Source organism: Heteronotia binoei, chromosome 1 (assembly GCF_032191835.1).
Source record: "Heteronotia binoei isolate CCM8104 ecotype False Entrance Well chromosome 1, APGP_CSIRO_Hbin_v1, whole genome shotgun sequence".
Classification (NCBI taxonomy): Eukaryota; Metazoa; Chordata; class Lepidosauria; order Squamata; family Gekkonidae; genus Heteronotia; species Heteronotia binoei.
The window spans coordinates 12,018,595-12,043,152 of NC_083223.1; the positions used below are offsets into that span (position 1 = coordinate 12,018,595).

General features: G+C 46.9%; 1 protein-coding gene across 1 annotated transcript in view; it reads right to left on the reverse strand.

Moving 5' to 3' along the window:
- The window catches only part of MACROD2 (mono-ADP ribosylhydrolase 2), a 1,708,848-nt gene that overhangs the window by 843,041 nt on the left and 841,249 nt on the right, over nucleotides 1–24,558 (reverse strand). The window lies entirely within an intron of this gene.

The following is a 24,558-nucleotide window of genomic DNA, read 5'->3' on the forward strand; positions in this document are numbered from 1 at the left end:
AAAAATGTCGTCGTCGTCGTCGTCGTCGTCGTCGTCGTCGTCGTCTTCTTCTTCTTCTTCTTCTTCTTCTTCTTCTTCTTCTTCTTCTTCTTCTTCTTCTTCTTCTTCTTCTTCTTCTTCTTCTTCTTCTTCTTCTTCTTCTTCTTCTTCTTCTTCTCTCTCTCTCTCTCTCTCTCTCTCTCTCTCTCTCTCTCTCTCTCTCTCACCAACAGAGATATCAGATATCTACATCAGCTATCAAAAGAAGGAAGCTTGCACAAGATTGTGACTATCTAGCAGGTTCATTTTTATTCCGCCAATCAGCCGAGCCTTTCCTCATCTGCCCTCCGCTGGAGAAGTTGATGGAAAGATCCGTTTTAGGATTATGACTGTGAAGGTATTATTTGGAAATTTATTATTGCTATAAATTCCTTTTTCCCATTTAGTTTTCAGGGTGGCTGATAATCCTGATGTCAAGTCCTGGGGGGCTCTGTGTCCAAGCTCGATGAGGCATGACTTGTACTGAGCAGGCTCGGCACTGGCCTCGGATAGCACAGGGGAAGGTGGGTTTATGAGCAACCTGTCCCCTCTCTCCTGCTCGTGGTAGCCCAGTTGCTCTTCATGTATCTTTGGGTCTCACCCATGCTCCTCTTCCCCAGCCTGCCTTGCACCTGCTGCTTAAGTTCTCTCTCCTAAGGTGCCATCAGGTCTTCCAGTCCTCCCTCCCACCATGGGGTAGGGTTAATGTAATGAACATCCCTTCTGCCCAGTGGAGAACCTTCTCTGTCGTCCCACCCTCCAGCCTTATCCTTGGTGTGGGGTGAGGCTGCTAGCACAGTTTGCAGTCTTCCTTCCCTGCCCTCACGGCAGCTGCAACTGGTGCTCCTGTTTGCCTTTTCCTCCCTGCTGCTGTCTGCACTCTTTGCTGCTGCCTGTACTTCTGTTTGCCTTTCCCTCCCTGCTGTCATCTGCACTTCTTTGCTGCTGCTGGTACTCCTGTTTGCCTTTTCCTCCCTGCCGCCATCCACTATGTTCACAGTCGCTGGTGCTCCTGTTTGCATTTTCCTCCATGGACCATCAGGAGGCTCACCAGCAGGGTCAGAACTCCAGAAGCCCACCCACTCTTTCCCCCCCAAGCACCAAGAATGCAGAGCATCACTGCCCAGACACAAGCGTATAAGAGAAGATGTGTTGGATCAAGCCAATGGACCATCAAGTCCAACACTCTGTGTCACACATTAGCCAAAACCAGGTGCCATCAGCAGGCCCACCAGTGGGGCCAGAATTCCAGAAGCCGTCCCACTCTTTCCCCCCAAGCATCAAGAATACAGAGCAACACTGTCCCAGACATCAGACATAGGAGCAGAAGAGAAGTCATGTTAGATCAGGCCAATGACCCATCCAGTCCAACACTCTGTATCACACAGTGGCCAAAACCCAAGTGCCATCAGGAGGTCCACCAGTGGGGCCAGAACTCCAGAAGCCCTCCTACTCTTGCCTTCCAAGCACCAGGAATACAGAGCATCGCTGCCCCAGACAGAGTGTTCCATCTATACCATGCAGCTAACAGCCGTTCATGGTCCACTGCTCCATCTGTTTATCCAGTCCCCTCTTGACATGACTTCTTTGTTGTGATTTCTTTGTTATGGCCTCCACCTTGTGGAACAGTGTGGCTAAGGAGGTCAGGAAAGCTCCCACTTCCTTTGATTTCCGCAAACTACACAAAACTGAATTATTCAAGAGGCTTTTCTGCACAAGAAATAGAACTGCACCGTACAAATTGGTTTACAGACTTGCTCGGATAAATGGTCAGTGACTATTGTCTATGCTACTGTATACAGCTCACTGTCATAAAGATCCTATTATGTAATTTTTGCACCATTTAACATGCCATGTTAATACCTACGCTCTGCTTCCGTTCCTGCTGGCTGGTTCCAGACTTCTGCGAGCTTTATGTATAGTTTTACTGAATGTCCAATTTGGTCAGGGCCAGCACTTAGAAGTAGGCTAGGTAGGTGGCCACCTAGGGTTCCACCTGGTCTACGGGGGCATCAGGCATCCCCTCCCATTACGTTGCCACAGCGCTCTTGCCTTCCCAGGTCTGTGCAGACCCAGGAAGACGGGTGCAGTGTGTGCGCTCCTTGAAGCCTACCTAACCCAGGCTCAAAAGAGTGCCAGGTGCCACCCCGCCACCTTCACTTTTCTGGGTCTGGTGGGGGGGGGCAGGTGAAAGTGGCGGGGTGGGCGCCAGAACCTATGGCACCAGCCCTGCATTCGGTTGATGGTACTGGCTCGCTCTGTGTAATCCGACTTGAGCCCATGGGGAAAAGGTGGAGTACAAATAACGCAAACAAACTCAACCCAGCAAATCCAGCCCAACCAACTCTTGGCTTAACTTCCACCTGCCTTTTAAGTACTCTACGGGATGCCTCATCCTTGTAAAGTAGTAGTTCTATCAGCATGGAACAATCGCCTATCTTATCACTGTACAGCCATAGACCTTTTCCGGTAGTGTAGCCCTAATTATGGTTGTACTTGGGTCATGAATATGCGACCACCAGAACAATCACATACTATGTGAACCAGTTTGGTGTAGTGGTTAAGTGTGCAGGCTCTTATCTGGGAGAACCGGGTTTGATTCCCTACTCCTCCACTTGCAGCTGCTGGAATGGCCTTGGGTCAGCCATAGCTCTCGCAGAGTTGTCCTTGAAAGGGCAGCTTCTGGGGGAGCTCTCTCAGCCCCACCCACCTCAAAGGGTGTCTGTTGGGGGGGGGGAAGGTAAAGGAGGTTGTGACCGTTCTGAGACTCTGAGATTCAGAGTTTGGGTGGGATATAAATCCAACTTCTTCTATATCATAACCCCAAACAATGCTGTGGCTACCAGGAGGTAAAGGCAGTATCTGTCTTTATTCTCTGCTTGGGAATCCCCACCGCCACCAAAAAAAATAATAAACAGCAGCACTGGTTATGTTTAATGGAAATGGACCACATCGCTTCCTGGGATCTTGTGTCTAGAAGCTACCGTACACTTGACAGATACCATGAAAATGATCCGACTGCATCTTTTGGATAGATGTTGTCAAAGGTTGCAGCTTCCAGTATATTGCCATAAACTATGGAATCTGACTGGTGTCTGAATGTGTGTTCATGTGTTCTTCTAGGGCTGCAAGCTCTAAACCCCCCTCAAACCACTGGTGAAAGACAGGGGAGGACAGGGTTGTCAGCTCCAGGCTGGGAAACTCCAGGAGATTTGGGGGTGGAGCCTGGGGAGGACATGAACCTCAGTGGAGTACGGTGCCACAGAGTCCATCCTCCATTTTCTCCAGGGGGACTGATCTCTCTAGTCTGGAAATGAACTGTAATTCCGGGGGATCCCCTGGTCCCTCCTGGAGGTTGGCATCCCTATATGCTAGCCAGTAGGGCTGGGGCGTTTAAGCTGAAGCTCTGCGCTCAAGTTATTCACCCTTAAACATCTGGCCTTCCCCGGAACAAAGCACTCATAATTCTCTTTGTTTTCCCATAAGTAAAAGGATTAATCCTTTGCTTTTAGCTACTGATTGGGTTTATTAAATTAATAGGATGAATTCGTCCCGCAGACAGATTCAGAAAAAAGGGCTGTAATTACCAAGTTATGGTAACCTAACAACTAGCAGCATCTAATTGTTCTGAAATGTCAGGCATATACGTAGGGTTCATTATCAGTGGAAGCGTAAATTATGCAAATGCCACAGTTGTGGTTTTGTTTAAAACTGTGCAATGATTCATGTGTCCAGACGTCCAACGAGAGAAAGGAAAAAAATAACTTGCAGAAGGAGATTTGGTTCTGACCAAAGTACAAAACAGAACTTCTTAATAAAACTAGCGCTGAAATTTTATATTGAAACATTCAGAAATATTCGGGACAGATGATCGAATTTTCTGCACTGAACCCCTAGTGTGACAAAGACTTAATAGCGTAGGCCAGAAAGGATTTTTGTGTAGTCTCATCATTATGTGGGCTGCGGTGCACGTTTCTTAGTACAACACCCGGAGAATCTATGAGTTACAAGCCGCTTTTTGTGAGGATATGCATGTTTTTTCCTCCTCTTTAAATTAATTCTGTTCGTCAACAGTTATTCCCAATTGGTAACCCAAATCCTAGAATTCAGAGGGTAGAAATTTCCCAGCATTCCTTTCTAAAATGTGTTACATACTATGGCTCTCATTGGAGGAAATTTCCAGCATGGGTACAGATAATGGCTTGGATCCACCTGTATGTTTCTGTGGATTTGCCTGTATCCCCTTTCTCCACACTATTCTCTCTTTCTTTCCTCCTGACAGCCCCCATATTCTCTCCCTTTCCCCTGCTTTCTTCACCCCTTCCCATTTACCAACCTTTCTTTTCATTTTTTCTGCCCTGGGGGCTTCAGCTTTGTTATTTATCCATTTATACCCAACTTTTCTCCCCAGTGGGCAGCCAAAGTAGCTGACATCATCCTTCCCTCCTCCATCTTATTCTCACAAAACCCTGTGAGGGAGAGAGAGAGAGAGAAATTGACTGCCCAAAGGTGACCCAGCAAAAGCTTCCATGGCACAGGGGAGAATCTGAACCTAGGTCCTAGTCTGAAACGCTAACACCCAGAATGGCCAAACTGCAGTTTTGGAGCCACATGCTGCTCTTTTTCACATATTGTGTGGCTCTCAAAGCCCCTACCACCCTGCCGGCTGGCTTGGAGAGGACATTTCTCTCTTTAAATCACTTCTCCAAGCCAAGCCAGCTGGCAATCTGGAGAATGCGATTAAAGTTAAAGCTGCTTTCTTTCTACCTCTCCCTCCCTATCCATCCATCCATCCATTGAGGGGTCATTTTATAGAAAACAGGTGGTGGAGATCATCCAGGGATTGTTATGCAGCTGTACCTACTGTTCCATGGACAAGGTGGGAAGGAGGAGGTGGAATTGTCAGAAAGGTTCAGGAGCTGTGCTCCTGTGAGCTCCTGCTAAATCCAAGGCATCTATCTATCTATCTATCTATCTATCTATCTATCTATCTATCTATCTATCTATCTATCTATCTATCTATCTATCCATCCATCCATCCATCCATCCATCCATCCATCCATCCATCCATCCATCCATCCATCCATCCATCCATCCATCCATCCATCCATCTATCTATCTATCTATCTATCTATCTATCTATCTATCTATCTATCTATCTATCTATCTATCTATCTATCTATCTATCCATCCATCCATCCATCCATCCATCCATCCATCCATCCATCCATCCATCCATCCATCCATCCATCCATCCATCTATCTATCTATCTATCTATCTATCTATCTATCTATCTATCTATCTATCTATCTATCCGTCCATCCTTCCTTTCCTTCCTGTCTTGCAGCTCTCAGACATCTGATGTTTATTCTATGTGGCTCTTACATTAAGCAAGTTTGGCCACCCCTACTCAAACCACTAAACCACGCTAGGTCTCAGGTTCCCTCCCCCTGGCAGACTCTCCCTTGGTGGGAGTGGAGACTGGCCAAATCGCAAAAGTCGTGCAAGTTGCATAGGTGAGTTGAGTGTTGGCCACTGCTGGGCCTAGCCAAGTCACACAACTTATGTGAAGGCTGCAACGGGGTTCAGGCATGAAGCATCACATCATAGCCACTGCTGCACCTGGATGAGCTGCAGAAACTGCATGGTAGCAGGATGCCCAGTGGTTGCTGCTGGGCCTGGCCTTGATGAGTCCTCCATTTAGGGCAGGAGGAAATAGTGCAAAAATGGGCTGGGAGGCCAAAATAACACTGGAAATGTCACTCCCCCTGCCATGAGCCAACAGAAACCAAGGTTTGAAGGCTGGCAATACTCTTGTGGTTGCCTAGCAACCCCCACTGGCTGCTGAGATCTGGGGGGAACACATTCATTTCTTAAAGGTAAAGGCACTGCTTCTATTATTACGGGGGTCACAAGCCCCAAGGATTTCTTTTTAATTTCCGATATTTCTATAAACCTGAGGCTTTCCTCAGGTTTGAAGGAAGATCTATATTGTCCATTCTGTATTAAGTATCCACAGATGGGAGCAAGCTGAGAATTAGCTGTATTGATCGGGTGAAAAAGCTGTATGGCTTCAACCCATTAAGCGTATGTAAGAGCTAAGGAGTTCTGAACAAAGTTACAAAAGTCTTGAAATACAGAATCCAATGAAGTCTGCGCTTAAAAAAAAAAAAATCATCTAGCACAAGCTTCCTTTGCCTCTCAGATCCTGACAAGGCAGTGTGGCTCAGAGACACTGAAAGAAGTCAGTATGATTAAATTCCTGTCCTTCACGACTGAGCACATTCTCCCCTCAGGAAAGTTTGAAACTTTTTTTTTTTTAGTGTAATGATTAATAGCAAAGAATTAATAGAGTCTCTCGGGGTCACAAAGGATTATTCTTAGGACTCTTTTTTGTCATTTTTCAAAGGAGAGCTGGTTTCAAAGTTGAATCGTTTTCACTTGATTTGGCTCCCAAATTAGGGTTGACGTCATCTCGACTAATTTTACTGGGATTACCCAGAATTAAGAATTATTTCAATGCGGAGGGCAAAAGTAGATTGTTTACGTCTTTCTGTTGTCCCTCTGAGCGTTTTTGCTTCCACGACTGATGTATGCCGCTCAAGAATGTGACAGAGGGATTGAATTTAGAGGTTTCGATTATTTTCACACTAATGTGTCTTGCTTGTGATTATTTTGCAGTATATTCGAATGTAAACTCAGATGACTTTTTAATTACAGATGACCCAGTCTTTTGTAAGCTAAGGCTGCAGATTTACAATATCTCCCTTCCCCCAAGAACATGTATCCTCTCTGTGTGGGTTATTTAATAAAAAGAGAGATCTTTCTGAATAAAGCAGCAGTCCATTGAGTGCAGTTCACAACCATCATGGATTCCCACTGCTCACCTATCATTGGCACATAGAGTTGCCAGCCAATGCCAGAAAATATTGGGGCCAATATTTTCAATGTTCTGCCAATGCATGATATCACTTCCAGTGAGAACCTGGGTATCTATTATAAGAACATAAGAGAACACATGTTGGATCAGGCAATGGCCCATCCAGTCCAACACTCTGTGCCACAGAAGAACATAAGAGAAGCCATGTTGGATCAGGCCAATGGCCCCTCCAGTCCAACACTCTGTGTCACACAGTGGCAAAAAACAAACAAAAACAAAAACAAGTGCCATCTAGAGGTCCACCAGTGGGGCTAGAAGCCCTTCCACTGTGCCCTTCCAAGCACCAAGATACAGAGCATCACTGCCCCAGATAGAGAGTTCCAACAATATGCTCTGGCTAATAGCCACTTATGGAGCTCTGCTCCATATGCTTATCCATTCTCCTCTTGAAGCTGTCTATGCTTGTAGCCACCAACCCCCCCACCCCACCCCGTGGCACTGAATTCCACATGTTAATCACCCTTTGGGTGAAGAAGATATGATAGAGAAATACAAGATACCTGGATGAACACACAAGGCACTGGCACCAGAGGTGGGTTATGGAGATCTCCCTGAATGACAAGTGATCTTCAAACACAGAGATCAGTTCCCCTGGAGAAAAGAGCTCCTTTGGAAAGTGGACCCGATGACATTAAACTCCACTGAGGTCCCTCCCCTCCTCAAAGCCCATCCTCCTCATGCTCCACCCTCAAAATCACCAGGTATTTACCAACCTGGAGCTGGCAACCCTTTTTAACAAAGGTTGAGGCCTACGATGAAACCACAGAAATAGGAGTAGGGTTGCCAAGTCCAATTCAAGAAATATCTGGGTACTTTGGGGGTGGAGCCAGGAGACATTGGGGCGGAGCCAAGAACAAGGGTGTGACAAGCATAATTGAACTCCAAGGGAGTTCTGGCCATCACATTTAAAGGGACAGCACACCTTTTTAAATGTCTTCCTTCTATAAGAAATAATGAAGGATAGGGGCACCTTCTTTTGGGGCTCAGGGGGTCCAATTGTTTTGAAAATTGGGGGGTACTTTGGGGAGAGGCACTAGATAATATACTGAAACTTTGGTGCCTCTATCTCAAAAAACAGCTCCCCCAGAGCCCCCGAAACCTCCAGATCAATTCCCCATTATACCCTATGAGAATCAATCTCCACATAGGGAATAATGAAGTGCTCAGCAGACGTTTTCCTCCCCCACACACCGTTTCTGGCGACTCTGAAGCAACGGATTGGCGTCTCTACTCACGAGTTGCTGCCAACTTCTTCAAAGTAACACAGACACACCATCCCAAGAGGAAGCCTTTCAATCAGAGACTGAAGCCTCCAAAAGCACATGGTCCTCTGGGGGCGGAGCTTCCCCCCGCCGGCCAGCTGATTGGGGGCGGGAAGGAGTCTGGGAAAGTGGAAGAACCCCTGCTGGGACCTGGGGATTGGAAAGCCTAAATAGGAAAGCTCCAGTCTACGTGTTAGAGTCCCCAGCCTCCTGCTGGGGGCGGGGGTTCCCTAGGCTTCTCAAGCTCCCACTGGGGGTGGGGTTTCCCCCAGTTTCGGGGGCCACCGAGGGGATCCCCACCCCTAAAGAGCTCTTTCATGTGCAGCAGCATGCAGACATCGCCCAGAAGTGACGTCATCAGACTGGGCACGTCACACAGGAACACTCTAGAAATTTGGGGATAATTCTATGGTTTTGTATAGGGATGCTCTAGCAATTTTTTTGGGGGGGAACACTATGGTGCCATAAAAATGTTCCAGCGGGCAGCCGGTGGGGACTTGGCAACCCTAGGGTTCCTCCAGTTTTGGGAACCCCAACCTGCTGGCACGGAGTTGGCCAGCGGGGGTATCCCCATTCTCGAAGACCTCTGTCAGCGCCTGACATGCTCAGCGCAATGACAACACTCGGAAGTGACACAGGGAATACTCTTGCATTTGGGTAAAAACTCTATGGCATGAAAGAAACAGAAACATCCCCCGCCAGGAGCCAGGTAAGTCCTGTTAAGCCTACTATGTCTCCGCTGTACCCCTGAACCCAGAACATCAGGGGGATGCATGACCCGTCCTAGCATCTGGACTACTAGCCATCTCTTTGAAGCAGAGACACACACGTTCCTTCTTCAGAAAGAGCACAGAAAACACAACTCCCATCCTTCTATTTCGTTCCCTGCCATTTCTGCAGCAACACCCAAAGCCATCCGAACTCCATTCCTGAATCAAAAGCTTCTGCGCTTGCCGCAGTCATTTTTTTTTTGTCCGCTCTGTATTTTAAAATAAAGACCTCCCCCCTCCACCACCCTTACTAGGGCAAGAGGGAGAGAGTATCTAATGCTTTAAAGGCAACATTCTCTCCAAATGGCTGCTCTGAGCTTTCTGCCCCTCCCGGGAGAGAAAGCAAAACACTATTTTCTCAATTGTGCAGTCCTCTTAAAAACAGAACACCCTAATATTTACCCTTGAAAACCAACTTGTGCTTAAAAAAGAAAAGTCCATGAAAGCATGCCAGTCAAGGTTTCCCTCCCCCAATAAGTGGATGTACTTCAAAGCAAATATATTCCTCTACCACTCGGTGGATTTTCAAACTGGGGGAAAAAAAATGGAGAAAGCCCTAAAGTACATTCCAGCATTGTTGCCCTTACAAGTGCTTGGTAACAGCTGCAGATTTCTCTCTTCTTGTTATACCAGTAATAGAAATTGAAACTTCTTCATAAGCTCTGCCCATGTGCCAAGACAAAGTGTTACTTTCCAGGTACACACCTGGAAATGTTTGTAGGTCCCCTCAAGCCTAGATGTCCTTTTGGGGGGAAATGGAGGCAATTAAAAACAATTTGATTCAGAATGCTCTGTCTGGGTCAACACAGTTAGGAAAATCATTGTTTGACATATGTTAAATCTATTGTGTTTTGAATACCAAAGTGTGTTATATAGCATGCAGAGACTCCACTGAGTGCCCAAGAGAGGGTATTTATTTTAAAGAACAAAGTTGGAATCCAATAGCACCTTTAAGACCAACAAAAAAAAAGTTATTCTGGATATAAGCTTTTGTGTGCACGCTCACCTCTTTCTTCAGATCCACTAAATTGTTCAGGGTGGTGAGAACCAGAGAGGATTGTGGGGCACTCCAAAGGGATCTGTTGAGGCTGGGTGAGTGGGCGTCAACATGGCAGATGAGGTTCAATGTGGCCAAGTGCAAAGTAACACCCATTGGGGCCAAGAATCCCAGCTGCAAATACAAGTTGATGGGGTGTGAACTGGCAGAGACTATATCTATATGGATAGCTAGACAGACAGATGATAGATAGATAGATAGATAGATAGATAGATAGATAGATAGATAGATAGATAGATAGATAGATAGATAGATAGATAGATAGATAGATAGATAGATAGATAGATAGATAGATAGATAGAGTTATACCCTTTGAAGACTACTGAAGTTAATTATCTTCGGATGTGACTCTGCTTTATACTGCATGGATGGATTCTTCATATTAGAGTAGAGTTAGAGAAGTTTTTTGTTTGTTAGGAGGAAATATCTGACTTCCTGCTCCTTCCTTTGGAGCCCCACCTGGAAATGTTGCAACTGTGCTCAACAAGGAGAAATAGCCATGGTGCTAGAACTCCACATGAAAGCAATCACCGCACTGACCTGGATAGCCCAAGCAAGCCCAGTCTTGTCGGATCTCAGAAGCTAAGCAAGGTCAACTCTGGCAAGTACTTGGATGGGAGACCTCCTTAGAATACCAGGAGGTAGGAGGATGGGCAGGCTTTATTCAGCCACCTCTCTGAATATCCTCCAGGTCTCCAGTAGAGGTCAATCACCAGAGGTCAACTTGACTTCCAGGTTCTTCTCTAGCAAGTGCTTGGATGGGAGACCTCCTTGGAATACCAGGAGGTGGGGGGATGGGCAGGCTTTATTCAGCCACCTCTCTGAATATCCTCCAGGCCCCCAGTAGGGGTCAATCACCAGAGGTTGCCATGACTTGCAGGTACACACACACACACAGGCACATAAAAATACAAAAAACGCACTCAGAAAAATAAAAATCAAGCAGTCACCATCAGTATATTTCTTAGTCAATATTCATGATCACTTGCACAACAGTAGAAAAGAGCAAGAGTCCAGTGAGCACCCTGAAGACTAACAAAATTTGTGTCAGGGTATGAACTTTTGTGAGTCACTGCAAGCGGCAGTGCTCCCCAAAGCTCCTACCCTGCCTTTTCTACTGCTACAGACAGATTAACAGGGCTCACCATCTTGCAAGTTGAGTGTGGCTCCACGGTGGAGCATCTGCTCGGCATGCAGAGGGTCCCGGGTTCAATCCCCAGTTGAATGATCTGGCTGCAGGCGATGTGAAAGACCTCAGTTGGAAAGCTGCTGCCAATTTGCGTAGACACTTTGATGGACCAAGGGTCTGATTCAGTAGAAGGCAGTTTCAGGTGTGTGCGTGATCAATTTACACAACTGACATTGTTCCAGGGTGTTCAGATACAGTATTTACATGCTACCACCTTAAGTAATGTAACAATCTCTACAGTTTGAGGATTCAGTGTGAAATGTAGTACAGATTGCTGCTGCTGTTGTAATATACCCACACAGAGAATCTTGACACTCGAAAGCTCATGCCCTGAACATCTTTTTTTTTGTTCTCTAAGGTGCTGCTGGATTTGAATTGAGCTCTTCTACTGTGGATCGACACGGCCACCTGCCCTCTGAAACCAAACACAAAATTTTGTTCCTCTCAAAACGACTGACGGATTATCCCGCCCCACCCCACCTCCCAAACCATGTGTGGACGGAGTTTCACTGTCCATTACAGCATTAGGAGACACAGCTGGATGCAGTAACATGAATCATAACGCAAATCTGGTGCAGGCGACTGTAAAAGCAATCCTGAACAGGCCTATTCAGAAGCCTATTCAGGTCTACTCAATGGCACTTACTACCAAGAAAGCATGCTTCAGATGACACCGTGGCATCCTAAGGAGAGTTTAACCTTTCTAAACCCAATGGCGTTGACAGACTTTTTCTTTTTGCTGCCAGGTCACAGCTGACGTCTAGCGACCCCATAAGATTTCCACAGCAAGAGACGTTCAGAGGGGTTTGCCACTGCCCAGCTCTGTGTGGCAGCCCTGGCCTTCCTTGGAGGTCTCCCATCCAAGTATCAACCAGGACTGGCATTGCTTCACTTCCGAGATCGCCTGAGATCAAGCTGGGGTCGCCCGGTCTTACCTGGCTGCCGGCGGGGGACTCTTTTCATCGCTGATAAGAGATGGGAGGTTTAAGCCGCACCGGGGACGGGAGGCAGGCGGATCAAAAAAGCGCATACTCATGCTCACATCTCCCTGCTGTCCCCGTCCCAAATGCAGCCCGCCCGGGATCAGACCAAAGCTGCCTTAGAAAGGCACCACTTACAAAGCGGTGCCTAAATTCCGAGGTGGGTTTGAGGAGCTCCCCCCGCCATCTGGACAGCCAGGAAGCGCCCGGGGAGCAGCTGAGAGGCACACAAGTGCTCCAGAAGCTCCTTCAGGGTACATGCAGCCAGTCTCTATTCCAGGGGCAGGCCTCGTGCCGTCTGTAGGCTCCCGGTTGCTCCTTTTGCAGCTGGCTCTCTTTGAGGCGGCTCGAGGCTGCTCTGAGCCAGCCATCTGTTGTCGGTCCGTGTGTGTGCTATGCAGGGCTCTTTTTTGTAGCAGGAACTCCTTTGCATATTAGGCCACACACCCCTGATACAGCCAAGCCTCCTGGAGCTTACAGTAGGCCCTGTATGAAGAGCCCTGTAAGCTCTTGGAGGATTGGCCACGTCAGGGGTATGCGGCCTGATATACGAAGGAGCTCCTTCTAGAATTCCACCCCTGGGCCACACACACACCCCGATGTAGCCAATCCTCCTGGAGCTTACAGTAGGCCCTGTAAGCACTTGGAAGACTGGCTGCATTAGGGGTGCGTGGCCTAACATGCAAAGGAGTTCCTGCTACAAAAAAAAAGCCCTGTTGCTCTTTGTGTCCAGAAGTGATGTCATTGCACCGGGCATGTCACACAGGGATGTTCTAGCATTCTGGTAAAAAACCTATGGCACTCTAGATGTGTCCAGGCTGGACACATCGGGTGATAATGGAGCTCTTTGGGGGCAGGGCTTCCTCACTGGCCATCTGCATACCAGTGGGTTGGAGGCCCCAAAATCAGGGGAACCCCCACTGGGTGCAGAGGGATGGGACCCCCAGATCACACTAGCCTGGGGCATCCAGGTCAAGGCAAGAGACGTTTAGAGGTGGGTTTGCCATTGCCTGCCACCATGTCACAACCTTGGACTTCCTTGATGGTCTCTCTTCCAAATACTGACTAGGGTCAACCCTGCTTAGCTTCTGAGATCGGGTTAGCTTGGGCCAGGGGTGGAATTCTAGTAGGAGCTCCTTTGCATATTAGGCCACACACCCCTGATGCAGCCAATCCTCCAAGAGCTTACAAAAAAGAGCCTTGCGAGCTCTTGGAGGATTGGCTACATCATTGGAGTGTGGCCTAATAGGCAAATGAGCTCCTGCTAGAATTCCACCTCTGGCCTGGGTCATCTAGGTAAGGGCTTAGAAGGCTGTAATTGTGTTTAGGATTGCACTATAAATCTCATATCCTCCCCCCAAAAAACGTTCCTAGATTTAAAGGAAGACACCTCCTTGGAATACCAGGAGGTGGGAGGATGGGCAGGCTTGGAATACCAGGCTTGGGATACCAGGAGGATGAGTGGTTAACAAGTTGAGAAGACTGTGATGCTGATAACAGGTACATCCCTTAAATTTCACTCTGACTTGTTTTCTAGCAAACATGCTTTCCATCAGACTAGAAAGATAAATGTTTTCGACTGCAAGATCAATGCAAATATGAATAATGTTCTAAATGTATGTCTCCATGCAGATATCCCCCAGAGAACACGATGCTCAGGCAGCCACCTTCCTAGTGGATCTCATGATTGATGGATGAACATTTCCATTTTTTAAAAAGGCCAGGCAACAGAATCAAGGCGAAACTTATTACTATGGCAACATTCTCGGCTGAGGAACTGGCTAAGAGAACAGAATTTACTTGACAGTTGTTTAATGCAATCCGAGAGCAGGAGGGGAAAAAAAGAGGAAATTAAAATACACAAATGCAAAACAGTGCCAGTGATTCAAGTGGCACAACGTATATGGGGGGGGGAGGCGGGGACGCTGCCACCGCACGACGACCTCGGTTTCGGGAGGCTCGAAAATCGCCAGGCGGGACCGAGAGATCACACGATGTCAACACATATATTAACATTTCCGGCTAATCTTCAAACAAACATTAAGACAGCACCTGCCTTAAGAGAGAAAGGCAGATTACAGCCTCTTCCACAGCTTTAAGTCCTCCCAGCTGTCCTGGAGATGGCTATAAATTGATTGTTTTTAATACTAATACCACCACCTGCAGTAGTACTGCAGCTACTTCTCATTCTTAATCATTCTACATTTGCTCAAAGTGCCATTCTGCATTTGCTTAGACTCTGGTAATCTATGTTTCAACAAAAATGGGGGGGGGGGGGTTGAGGGGGGAAAAAAAGAAGAAAAGACACATTTTAGGGGAAATGTCAGAGACTGGGAGGTAGAGTTTTCAAATTCCTCCAGGCAACCAGCAGGGACGGAGGAGACTTACCATAAGCAACAGGAAGGTCCTCCGATATACAGTGATGTGTTTACATCATAGCCCGCATGACCCAGAAGTGATATCACATCCAGGATATCAGGGCGATGCTCTGGTATCTGGGCAAAAACTTTATGGTAAATTTGGTTTCTACCATAGAGTTTTTACCCAAATACTAGAGTGTTGCCCCTACATCCCAGGTGTAATAATGCCACTTCTGGGTCATGTGGGAAATGACAGATACATCGCTGCACATTGGATATACAGTATGTCACAGAGGTGAGTACACCCCCCTCACATTTTGTAAATAGTTAAGGATACCTTCTCATGTGACAACACTGAAGAAATGACACTTGGCTACAATGTAAAGTAGTGAGTCTACAGCTTGTATAACAGTGTAAATATGCTGTCCCCTCAAAATTACAGAACACATAGTCATTAATGTCTAAACTGCTGGCAACAAAAGTGAGTACACCCCTAAGTGATAAGGTCCAAATGGGGCCCAAAGTGTCAATATTTTCTGTGGTCACCATTATTTTCCAGCACTGTCTTGACCCTCTTGGGCATAGAGTTCACCAGAGCTTCACACGTTGCCACTGGAGTCCTCTTCCACTCCTCCATGACAACATCATGTAGCTGGTGGATGTTAGAGACCTTGCGCACCTCCACCTTCCATTTCAGGATGTCCCACAGATGCTCAATGGGGTTTAGGTCTGGAGACATGCTTGGCCAGTCCATCACCTTTACCCTCAGCTTCTTTAGCAAGGCAGTGGTCGTTTTGGAGGTGTGCTTGGGGTCATTATCATGTTGGAATACTGCCCTGCGGCCCAGTCTCCAAAGGGAGGGGATCATGCTCTGCTTCAGTATGTCACAGTACATGTTGGCATTCATGGTTCCCTCAATGAACCGTAGCTCCCCAGTGCCGGCAGCACTCATGCAGCCCCAGACCATGACATTCCCACCACCATGCTTGACTGTAGGCAAGACACACTTGTCTTTGTACTTAAATATTTACAAAATGTGAGGGGGTGTACTCACTTCTGTGACATACTGTATGTCCTACTTTTGGCGGGGTATGTTCCTCCTGCTGGCCAGCTGAGGTGGAGCTTGTCCGTGGGGGGACGTCCGCCTCCATTGGGGGGCCTGGAGACCCCGCTGGGAGGAACAGGAGAAAAATTATCCTTTCTTTCTTTACAGGACAGTTTCTGAAACAAAAGCAACCTGAGGAATATTGTCCAGAGTAATTGTTGGTGTCCCTTTCAAAACCCTTGCTCTTGAGTCCCTTCTCAAAATGTGTGCAGCAAGTGGCATATGCCCTGGGAGGCATCTCTCTTCCTCTATGCTCAGAATTGTTTGGTGACACCTTTTAACAGCTTCAAGCCTTTAACAGCTTTGGAAGGAAATTTAAATCAAACTGTTGTCATTGATCTGCCAGGGCTGTGCGTTCTCCTGAATTTTCAATTGCTAAATGACATTTTGTTTCCGGTCATTCCCCCACCCCCCGAATTAGAAGTGTTACCAGCAATTAAAAACGGCCAACGAGGTAGGGCCTTAAGAGGACAGCCATTTCTATAAGGCCACAGATCAAAAGGCCTTGAACCATGCTTGAATTGATTCCATCCCTTGATCGGAAGGAAATGTATCCCTGGAACACAAGACATATCCTTATTAGTTAATAACTTCCAGAATCTAGAAGCCAGCTGAAGAAGAAATGTTCATAAAATATATATATATAAGGGGAAGTATCACACAACTGAACATTGCCAGTTTGGTGTAGTGGTTAAGTGTGCAGACTCTTATCTGGGAGAGCCAGGTTTGATTCCCCACTCCTCCACTTGCACCTGCTAGCATGGCCTTGGGTCAGCCTTATCTCTGGTAGGAGTTGTCCTTGAAAGGGCAGCTGCTGTGAGAGCCCTCTCCAGCCCCACCCACCTCACAGGGTGTCTGTTGTGGGGGAGGAAGGTAAAGGAGATTGTGAGCCACTCTGAGACGCTTCGGAGTGGAGGGCGGGATATAAATCCAATATCTTCTTCTTCTTGCTGGTTATTTATTGGTCTGTATGCAGTACATCTAGCGTTACTGCTTGCAAACACAGAACTGCAAGTAAGTCTGAGTTTCCATTCATGCATCACGGGATCCATCAACATGCTATCCATATTTATTCCAACATCCTAACACTGCAGCAATCCATATATGTAGCATCATAAATCACCATCCACAGAGTGAATATCTCTCACTTAAAAAAGGAGAGGGACTTTGGCATCTGGTAGGGATGCTAACCTCTAGGTGGTGCCTGGAGATCTCCTGGGATCACAACTGATCTCCAGGCAACAAAGATAAGTTCACCTGGAGAATATGCTAAATATCAACAGGTTCCGATGTAAGCGGATAATTAAGTCAGAAAACACCGGAATAACAATAAAACTCTCGGAAACAATAAGAGCAATTAACATGCATTGATCCAAGTTGTTAAATGCTCTACTGAGGCTCCAAAATAAAATATTGAGAGAAAAAGGCTGACGAAGGAGTGAAACCGTGAGGAATCCCGGGATAACGGTCCTTTACTCTCTCAGAGACAAGCTTCGCTGGAAATTTGAGGACTCCATCCAAGTTACTGAACGTAAGTGAGAACAGAAGGATGGCAATTACCTCTGAGGAACTGTACCTTTTTATCTTTACACAGAAGACAGTGAGGGGGAGTGAACAGAACTCTTTTTCCAGTCATGTTTGTTGTATCATGTATTATGTGCATTTGTGAATTAAGTATCATGAGTGGTTAACAAGTTACTAATGATGCTATGCATGTATTTTGATAAATGTAGGTTGCACAGAGAGAGAAAAACCCTCCCGATTTGAAATTGTTTCGACTACACATTGGTATTTTATTCACATACCGTTTCCTTCTCACCTGCTTTTCTAATCTCTTTAGGTATTTAACTCCCTCGCAGATTTCCTTCGGTCCAAATACATCAGTCTCAATTTTCACTCAGGTGTGGCAGCAGGAGAAAAACCATTTCAAAAGGCAAAGATAAGGCACAGAAGTTCTTAGGAGGAAGATAGCCAGATTCAAGTCCACTAGACTCTGGAATGTTCCATGCCCTGAAAATTTTGTTGGTCCCCAAGGTACCCCTGGACTCAAATCTAGCTCGTTTTGTAGAAAAAGAGGTGCCAGAGCTCATTAGAAGAAGACTGCAGATTTATACCCCGCCCTTCTCTCTGAATCAGAGACTCAGAGCGGCTTACAATCTCCTATATCTTTCCCCCCCACAACAGACACCCTGTGAGGTGGGTGGGGCTGAGAGGGCTCTCACAGCAGCTGCCCTTTCAAGGACAATTCTTGCAAGAGCTATGGCTGATCCAAGGCCATTCCAGCAGGTGCAAGTGGAGGAGTGGGGAATCAAACCCGGTTCTCCCAGATAAGAGAGCTATGGTTGACCCAAGGCCATTCCAGCAGCTGCAAGTGGAGGAGTGGGGAATCAAACCCGGTTCTCCCAGATAAGAGAGCTCTGGCTGACCCAAGGCCATTCCAGCAGCTGCAAGCGGAGGAGGGGGGAATCAAACCCAGTTCTCCCAGATAAGAGAGCTCTGGCTGACCCAAGGCCATTCCAGCAGCTGCAAGCGGAGGAGGGGGGAATCAAACCCAGTTCTCCCAGATAAGAGAGCTATGGCTGACCCAAGGCCATTCCAGCAGGTGCAAGTGGAGGAGTGGGGAATCAAACCCCGTTCTCCCAGATAAGAGTTCGCACACTTAACCACTGCTCCAAACGACAATAGCACAACTCATTTGCATATGTCTCACACTCCTGACATCACTGGAAGGTGGACTCAATTATATCAGCTCAGCATCTACTTTAAAATGTTTCTTGAATTAGAATTGTCAGAATAAAACCTTACTCCCATCATACTTTTTAAAATTACTTTCTCCTATTTGGCCACAGCGGCATGAGGAAGATTTCCACCTGTCCGCTTTATATGTTTTGGCTATTTTCACATTTTCTGTGTGGAGAAAAATATTAGGAAGTTTGTCAAATCTTTGAGTTCAGCAAAATTCTCATTTGGGGGGGGGGGGGTTTGAACAATGGAGCCCAGAAGCAAGTATTGGGGGGGGGGGACAGGGTTTAAGAAAGAAAGAGCCTAATAAAATGTAGAGGTTTCGGAGCTCTCCTGCTCAAAATGAGGCCTGCTTTTATGGCAGATCAACAAAGCTGCCCTCTGAAACTATTTTTCTTAGAGGGATAAACTCCATCTTGTGTGCACGAGTCATTAGGAGAATTGTGTTGTGTACATTCATGAGGAAGGGGAGGGGTGCTGTTGAAGCCCTGCCCCTTCTTACCACCACAGTGCAACTGTTAGGACACAACTCGTGGTTTCAGTGATCCCAAGACACTGGGTTGCAAACCGCTGCATCCAATAAGAAGCATTTCTTATTGTCAAGAAGACTGACAGTTGTCTCACAGCTCAGTTACTTTCTGCGTATAAAAACGTTTCCGTTTCCATAACAGCCTTGACAAATGCCTGCCTTGTGGATGAAAAAAACCGGCAAGGCTAACTTTATATTCTGTTTTCATAGCGAATTTTAGATAATCTTTCCTCCCCCCGTTTCATGTTTGGCCCTTGTTGTTTCCCATAGTCCTCAAACTTTCAGTTAAACAATACTGCAGGCTTCAGCTGACACTTCTGTTTGAGAACACATCAGCCACATGCCGGGGGGGGGGGGAGGAGGGAGAGAAATGATGGGAGAATACGGAGAAGGAAGCCTTGATGTTCTGCAAAGTTTCGGCGTATTAGCATAGTTTCAAGGCACCGTGCTCCATTCATCAAAGGACAGCAGAAGTGCGGGCTTCTGGGAAACTATGGATTCGGTGTGTAGACAGTCACACACATACACATGCGAAATAAACTCTGGACCTCTATTGAGGGCGGACAACCCAATTAATCAGTAGAACGTATCGGCAGTGAGTTTGGCTGCTATTTTTGCAGCTTGAAACATTCAGCTGGATCCTACGGATTCGTTCTGCTAATGGCGGTGCCTCCCCCCCCCCATGTCAGGAGAAGGCATCCGGTCCCAGGGGAAACCGCTGTCATTTAATGGAATGGAGTGATTGGAAAAAGCCAACTGATCATCTCCAATATGTAGCAGACGGCCACAGTGCCCGTGGAGGTTCCTCAGACGCATCAAAACAAACATTCGCTGTAACCATTTCCTGACAGGACAAACAAAGACAGACAGCTAATGAAGATAGTCCATTATTTCATTATTATAAACTGCTTCTCCTCCTAAAGATGCGTGTGTGTAAAGTGCCACCAAGTCACAGCCAATTTATGGCGACCCCAGCAAAGGGGCTCTCAAGGCAAGTGAGAAGCAGAGGGTGCTTGCCTCTACAGAGCCTTCTTTGGTGGTCTCTCATCAGGGTACCAACTTAATGGTGACCCCAGCAAAAGCGCTTTCAAGGCAAGTGAGAAGCAGAGGATGCTTGCCTCTTGCCTTCCTCTACAGAGCCTTTTTTGGTGGTCTCTCATCGGGGTACCAACTTAATGGCGACCCCAGCAAAAGCACTTTCAAGGCAAGTGAGAAGCAGAGGATGCTTGCCTCTTGCCTTCCTCTACAGAGCCTTCTTTGGTGGTCTCTCATCGGGGTACCAACTTAATGGTGACCCCAGCAAAAGCACTTTCAAGGCAAGTGAGAAGCAGAGGATGCTTGTCTGTTGCCTTCCTCTACAGAGCCTTCATTGGTAGTCTCCGATACAGGTATTTATTTTTTGTGTTTATTTACTTTAGATTTATATACTGCCCACTCCACGAGCAAACACTAGGTGGCTGACTTAATGGCGACTCAGTAAGGGGCTTTCGAGGCAAGTGAGGAGCAGAGGTGGTTTACTGTTGCCTTCCTCTACAGAGTCTCCCTTGGTGGTCTCCAAACCAAATACCTACTTTATGGCAACCCCAGCAATGGCAACCTATGGGGAATCTGTTGTGGGGAGAGGAAGCTAAGGGAAGTGGGGCTGAAGGAGGTCTGAGAGACCTGCGGCTGGCTCAACGTCGCCCAGCAGGCTTCATGTGGAGGAGTAGTGGAGGATAAAGATTAGATTATCCAGATTAGAATCCACCACTCTTAACCACTACACCAAACTGGCTCTCTTTATAGATTATTTACAGGGCCTGTACTGAAAATAAAGGATGATGATGATAATGATGATGATATAGGATTTATATCCCGCCCTCCACTCCGAATCTCAGAGTGGCTCACAATCTCCTTTATCTTCCTCCCCCACAACATAAGAACAGAAGAGAAGCCATGTTGGATCAGGCCAATGGCCCATCCAGTCCAACACTCTGTGTCACACAGTGGCCAAAAATTTTATACACACACACTGTGGCTAATAGCCACTGATGGACCTCTGCTCCCTTTCAAGGACAACTCCTATGAGAGATATGGCTCACCCAAGGCCATTCCAGCAGCTGCAAGTGGAGGAGCGGGGAACCAAACCCAGTTCACCAAGATAAGAGTCCACACACTTAACCACTACACCAAACTGGCTCTCCGTGTAAGCAAGGTTTTATTTAAACATTGATACGTTCTACTTTTAGAACTTATTTCTAGTTGACAAATATGTTGATAGCCCTCCATAAACCTTAGAGTTAACTTCCATCATTGTCAGTACACATACTTCTCAAGCATACCACCACGTGCACTGACCAAATGTTACATAAATTAAGTCCCTGAAGGAGAAAAAAAAAACATATCTAGCAATGGTTCTCAACGCAAATTCTGTACAAGACAGATTGTGTGGCACTAAATTCCAGCTCAGCTGTTATCTACTATGATATGCAAATGGTATGAAATGAGTGTGAGCTTTTGTGTTTGCATTTTTTTAAGAAGCCAAGATCTTTCTTATTGCCGTAAAAAAACAGCTGGATACCTTGAATGCTTACCAGAAACATTCACTCAGACACACACTCACTCTAGGTTACCGGATTATCTAGTGCTCTATGTGGAAGAAAGGCGGCCTAAGAAACATTACAAATAATAAATGAATCTATGCAGCATCTATAAATTCTTTTAGTGTCCAGAAATAACCTGATCGTAAAGACTATGCATCAGAGGCTCGTGTAAGTAAGTAAGTAAGTAAATTTTTATTTATACCCCGCCCTCCCCGCCGAGGCAGGCTCAGGGCGGCTTACAGAGCATGATACAGTATCATGGTATAACAATAACAGATAAAATCAATCAACAATATAAATACAAAATATAAATTAATTTTAAAAATAAGCTAAGACAATACAGTGGTGCTACAGTCTCCTTGTTTGTTGGAATCCAAGGGAACAATGTGATTATGACTAGTCCACTCAACCTGACATGGGAACCATTGGTTGCTAACAGACGGCCGGCTCAGGGCAGCACCAAGCCGACCTGGAAGTGAGCCAGCCGGAAAAGAAGTGCCAGGGAGCATCCTGATGGCCCGTGGAACACATCTGGAGTGCTCGGGGAACATCTGGAGTGCTCGGGGAACATCTGGAGTGCTCATGCGCCCTGTCTACTGCTCCCCAGGTGCTCTCCGGGTGCTTCCCATCCGTCCAGATGGCTGGGGAGGCGCCCCAGCAAAAAAATCACCGCTTTCAAAGTGGTGGCTTTTTTGAGCCAGCTCCCAGTAAATCGGGGACAGCTCGGGGGCAGGACAGGGATGGCAGGCACATGTGCAGACGCACTTTTTAGATCCTCCTGCCTGTTGTCTCTGGGGCAGCTTTAACTGCCCATCTGTAAGCAGCCATCAAGTACCAAAAGGCCTTTGCTACATCATACTATTCAAAGACATATCTAGAATAACTGGTGAACATATAGACTAAGGCTGTTCGGGGGGGAGGGGGGGGTTAGAGAAGAGGAAGACCTTGTTGTGACGTCTGATGGAACATTTCTGAAAGAAACACGTCATATCTACAATTGGCATTACTGAAGTAATAAAAATGTCCTTAGTATACATAGATGTTACCAGTCCGAAGCAATGTAACTCCCACCAGCTTTTACCACTGAGCCAATACTTGGACGTATCCATCCATGCCATCACCACCATCGTCACCCCAATGTAGAGCTTCCACCACCCTGTCCAGTATCAATAGATTTTTGGTAGAAAAAGCCCAGCAGGAACTCATTTGCCCATTAGGCCGCACCCCCTGACACCAAGCTAGCTGGAACTGTGTTCCTGTGCGTTCCTGCTCGAAAAAAATAGCCCTGGCTGCCACACTCCTAAATTACTCCCATGAGTTCAATGAACAAACTCAGTGATGGTGTTAGGGTTGCCAAGTCCAATTCAAGAAATATCTGGGGACTTTGGGGGAGGAGCCAGGAGACTTTGGGGGTGGAGCCAGGAGACATTGGGGCGGAGCCAAGAACAAGGGTGTGACAAGCATAATTGAACTCCAAGAGAGTTCTGGCCATCACATTTAAAGGGACAGCACACTTTTTAAAATGTCTTCCTTCTATAGGAAATAACAAAGAATAGGGGCACCTTCTTTTGGGGCTCATAGAATTGGACCCCCTGGTCCAATCGTTTTGAAACTTGGAGGGTACTTTGGGGAGAGGCACTAGATACTATATTGAAAATTTGGTGCCTCTACCTCAAAAAACAGCTCCCCCAGAGCCCCCAAAACCTCCAGATTAATTCCCCATTATACCCTATGAGAATTGATCTCCACATAGGGAATAATGAAGACGTTTCCCTCTCCTCCTCCCTCCCCCCCCCCCCCTTTCTGGCAACTGAAGCGAGGGACTGGCCTTTCTACTCACGAGTTGCTGCCAGCTTCTTTACAGCAGCAGTCACACCATCCCAAAGTGGAGCCTTGCAATCAAGCCTCCGGAGGTGCAAAGGCACATGGTCCTTTGCAGGCGGGGCTTCTCTCCTCCCCCCCCCCCAGCCAGCTGACTGGGCGCGGGAAGCAGCTTGCGAAAAGGAAGAACGGCTGCTGCAACGGGGCTGGGTGGGAAGGGAAGGGAGGAGGAGAAGCATCGGGCATTGGAGTCCGTCAAGACCCGCCTGCGTTCGGCAGCCACCTCCACCCGCTCGCTGGCGAGCCAGCCTCCCTTCTCAAGATTTCCCTTGCCAGGCTCAGCACCTCCTCCCCGGACGACGCAAATGCTCCTTGGCGCCATTCCCCCCTCCTCCCCCCGCTTCCAGAGTTATGGAAAGCGGGAAAAGAGGCTGAAAATCCAGTATTCTCCCGCCAGGGCGGGAGGCTTGGGAAGGCTAGATGGTGTGGGGAAGACACTGGTATGACCTGACACAGGTTTAGCTTTATGCCTGTCCCCGCCCCCCCCCCCCCCGCCAAAAAAAAACACACCGTTATCTTCTCTTTAGGGAGAGGAGACCTTCTAGTTGTCTGGACCTCTGCAACCCTATTCAGGTGCACGACAACCAGGAACCGCTGTCCTCTAAGCAGCCATCAAAATAGGCTGAACCGCGTTGCAAAATATTTGCTCGATTGCTTTGCTTAGCAAGCTTCGCTCTTGGAATCACCTTCATCACCCAAAGCTTTGTTTCAGAAACCAAATGGGAACTGCAAATGCGGAAGATCAGATTTCAGAAGGCGAAGAAGCTCACTCCCCAAATGAGGAACCAATCATATTACAGATTTGAATTTGTTAGAATAGCCTCCCGGAGCCTACCTTCCAAAGGTTGTTATTAATTCAACACCCCATTCCCCCCCCCACACACACACAGCCGTCTGAAAAGTCAGATACAGTTAATAGTAAAGCTGGAATAGAATCTGAAGGGTTCAGAATATATAATACAAGATCATCTGCATATAGACTAATTTTATGCACAGTATTACCTATCAAGCTAGGTAATACTGTGCATTAAGTGAAAAGCAAAAGAAGAAGAAGTAGTGTTATTCTCTTTGCGCTATTGCCAGATTTGTTCCAAGTTCTGCCCCAAAGAACCCGCAAACGGAGGTTACATTTCCAGATCTGC